This window comes from Limulus polyphemus, unplaced genomic scaffold (genome assembly GCF_000517525.1).
Source record: "Limulus polyphemus unplaced genomic scaffold, Limulus_polyphemus-2.1.2 Scaffold2116, whole genome shotgun sequence".
NCBI classification, from domain to species: Eukaryota; Metazoa; Arthropoda; class Merostomata; order Xiphosura; family Limulidae; genus Limulus; species Limulus polyphemus.
In genome coordinates this window covers 48831-53253 of record NW_013667726.1, presented here as the reverse complement: position 1 = coordinate 53253, position 4423 = coordinate 48831, and the positions used below count along the sequence as shown (strand labels likewise).

General features: G+C 33.4%; 1 protein-coding gene across 1 annotated transcript in view; it reads right to left on the bottom strand.

The window, feature by feature from the left end:
* Nucleotides 1–4423, bottom strand: part of LOC106465993 (solute carrier family 12 member 2-like) — a 95417-nt gene that overhangs the window by 67425 nt on the left and 23569 nt on the right. The gene's annotated exons all lie outside the window — the stretch shown is intronic.

Here is a 4423-nt window from a genome sequence, read left to right as displayed (position 1 = left end):
ACATGACTTCCGCTGTCGTACCAGTATGTTAATGTGAGCACCATTAGCGAGTAAATTTCTGTCGAAATTAAAAATTTACTTTAAAATGCAAGCCTATAACCATGTAAAGTGATATTAACCTGTAGTTCATAGCAAATGTTAGGGAAGAAATAAACTTATCTATTATCGTTATGTGGACTACGTATTATTTTCAAAGAACAACGTTACAACACTGATGTCTGAAATGGGATTATTTTACTGAATGTTGATTAGACTCCAACTGCAAGATAACCTCACTGGATGATGTCTAACATATTGGAGTTAGTGAAATAATTTTAAAAATCAAGAAGAAAAAGACAGCATATTACAAGAATAAGACAGAAAATGAAAAGAAGATTAAGAAAGGGAGAGAAAACTAAAATAACGTGACAGGATATTAAAATAAGACCAAGAAGTACGAGAAATAAATTTAAGAAAGAATCAAAAAGAAGAAGGCGCACTGTTTACAGCACAATAAATTATAAATCTGATTGAAAACAAAATCAATAATGCTAGAAGTATAGAGATTTAAAGAGCAAGACTGAAGTACAGAGAAGTTGTAATGACAAAACTGAAGAAGTGCAGTAAAACAAAATCAGAGTAAAGAAAAACATCAATCAATAAGATAAAATGAGCGACAAAAACATTGGACAAAGGAATCATTAAATGAAGAGATTAAACCAGCTACTCCTTTTCCTGCATCTCCTCAACAGTTTCAATCTAAAATACCACCTAATACAAAATATGAAATAGGATAACTTATTTGGTTAACACCTATTACCACTACTACTGTGCCTTCTATTATTGCAGATCTTCTTGGATTTTTGTAGCCACCAAATCTTCTTCCAGAATTTAACTGGTCAATTTAACAACATTGCCCAATTGAAAAACCAGTGGACAATGATGGAAATATACCACGCGAGGCATATCAGGATCAGTTCGTGGTACTGAAACATCAACTCCAACTAACACTAGCCTAGAATAACTGAAATAATTAATCAAATAGCTACACATAATGTTGGAAATAGAGCACAAGAAAATGGGTGTTCAAAATATAAGTTGAGAGGATATATTGTGACGAACTCTAGTAAACCGTGTGTGGAATGAGAATTCCTTGCAGAAGATACTAGAAAGGAGAAACTGTTATGATTGTGGGAAATGTAGCGATTAAAGCAGAGACTGCAAAAAATCAACAGCTGTTATTAACCAATTTGTGCACTGCGTCAGTTTATTGGACTGACCCTGAATTGGAGAAGGAATGTTGTCTATAATTACAAATACGTGTATCTACATGAAATATGGCAAGATTTGATCAAAGTGTACAAGTCTGTTGTATAAAAATATCTTATATCCTACAAAAGTATTTCTACCAAGATATGTCTGTGAATTAATGACGTCAGTACGACTTGGACAAGTCGGAGTGTAATGTGATGTTATTATGAAGAATAAAATTACCTTCGTCCATTGTACACATTTGAACATTACATTTGCAAAATATATAGAGCCTCTGAAATGATAACAGTGACATCAAATACATAACATCCAGCCATGCACATAGTGTTATGCTAAGAAGACAGAGCCCAACCACATCAAAGTAACAACGAAATGTTAAGCATACATCAAGAAAACAGGAATTACTTAAATTTACGGAGCAAAATTCACCTGGGAATATTCCATCTGCCCCAAATGAAATTTAAAGATCATTATTTGAGTTAAAAACTGCCCAAGTCCATGGATTTACGGATAGAAATCCTTGCAGTGTGTTGATCAACACTGGTTCTATAGCAGCAATGGTTCGACCATATATGTTAATGAATGGTGAAATTTTCCCTCAGAGAAGAAAAAAGAATAGGGGGTGATGCAAACAGTAAATGAACATAGTGTTCCAGCAAAGTAAAATTTAGAAGTTACCCTTACTTTAGGTAATTTCTATGTGCTTCATGTTGTGTGGTTATTTGACGCTGAAGAAAACTGCATATTGAGAATTGACTTCATGTGTAAATATGGATGCAAGGTTAGGCTAGTTTAGAATAGTTTCACATTCTATGGCCAGGAGATCTTTATGCACTATATGGCAATTACTACATTAGAGGTTGAATTTCCAGTAACAACAGAGACGTGGTTATTGTACCACCACGAAGTTAAATGTGACTGGGGCATAATGGAACCAAAACATGTCCTGCAGGATTGATAGTTAGAAAAGTTCTTGTGTATCTGAATAATAGATAACTTTACCTGGGAGGGGTTTAAATCAGCTTGTGATAAAATGAAAAGTCACTATAATGTTTATTCTAATAAGACCAGGTCTGGTTGGAGAATTCCTGTGACAAGGAAGGATGAACTCCAAAGTAGGTGTTTGGAAGGACCATGCCAATGAATTCACTAGATCACTTACCTATTTAGTAATGAGAATGGCTAATTAAGTTTAATGATCAAGATATACTACTTATAATGATTGGAATACATTGTCTCATCAGTTGGGTACCCTCGCTGTTATTGATATGATTAAAACAATTTGTGGAATAAAGTCGAAAACAATAAACTGATAAAGAAAGAAAAAGAAGTTTAAAATTGAAAAATCATTTAATAACCAGTAGCAATATATAACATTAAAAGCTAGGTCTTAAGTAAAATTCAAAGCAACGATTTTGTGCACAGGGGCATGAGGGCCATTGCGAAATGACACATATATGGAATGTTCAATCTGTACAGTACCTTATCCTAAATCATGGAATAAACAATGACTAGGTCAGAGAACAAGGTTCAGAGATAACCGTCCTTAATTCAGAAATATTAGTCAAAGGAAAGGCAACCAATCAGCGGCACTTACTGCTTATATAACTGCTTTTAGTCAAATAGCTGGGAAAACTGCCACTTTTATAATATACCAAAAGCTGAAATTGCATGTCACGTATTCAAACTCAGGTCCTTGTTATTTACAGCCCAGCACGCTGAATTACAGGCTGCAGAAAAACACTTATTTTCAATTGCAAAATCAACCAACAAACCTGCTAGAAAATGAAAATGGTGACTAACGAAAATAAGTAGTAATTACAGTGTGTAGTGAAAACACGTAAATCATTACTGCTCGTTTTTGACCAAATACTTATAATTTGAGGTATAAATACTGATGATTATAATATTCCACTGACGTAAACTTTTGGTGTTGGTTCATTAGCACTTCTCATGAACTACCAGCGATGACTTGTAGCATTATAAATGACCTTCGCAAAAGTTTGATTCTGGAATATAGAGGGATGACAATTCAACTTATGGTAGAGCTCAAGATTTCAGAGCTGGCGAGGTGGGTTTGAATCCATGCGATATCACAAAATATTCCACGCACATTCAGTCAATCCTTAGTATAATGGTATGGCGCTTCTGGTCTGTAGTGAAGAATTAGTAGCCTTGCCATAAATACTGAAAGTTAGATGTGTAATTATATTGTTTTGCCCCTCTTGAAAATATTTCTGTAAGTGCCGTTGTTTATGACGTGCACACAGCTGGTATCGCAGAGTCCTATTTCTAGAAAAATCAAGGCTTGAACCCTTCTGTCGGCAATCTGACACTAACCACTAGACAATGTCAGGCTAAGTTTAAAAACGTTACGCTTACGTATATAAAAAAAGACTAGCTAATGGTATATGACTAAGGTAAAGCGTTGTGTATTTACTTTTTTTTAAATATAATTGGTAAAAATTACGTATACTGTAAGAGATTAGATGAAGATTTTAAGTACACCGAATGTAGATTTGGTCTTCAAAACTGAATATCAATATATTTGTAAATGAAATTAAATATACACGTATAGTTTAATATGTAAACTGAACAATGATTAGGTGTTATCGATTGGATAATTAAGAATTTAGGCTAATATTTTTAAACAAATTAGTTTGCACTAGTTTTTTTCCTAAACAAGATAATATTCTTAGTATCTGATAATATCCGATTACAATCGCACAAAAAAATAAAACATTCGTTTGCAATGTTATGTATTACAATTTCAAATAGCCTGAAATTCAGTTAAATTGTAAGTTAGATTTAGTAGTTAATTAAATGCCGATATATATTCAATCTATGATATTTGCCAACAAGATTGATACATAGTATTTAATAGAAATATATTTCAATATACAAACAATAATACAACTTACAAATAGTTATTACACACAATGATTTATATACAGAAGTTTTACAAACTTGCAAACAATATATAGTCTTCTTTCTGGTCTGGAACTTCCTTGATGTCTAATCGAGGGTTCACGAGGAGCGAGTTAATTACAAGTTGATGCAGGTACAATTCACTTAATAGGGAGCAAGCTAGCTCTGTTCTTCCCCGAGTTTTCCACCGTTGAAGTTAAGTAATGTTTTCGTAAAAGTGCTAATGTCCAATGTGAATCCACTG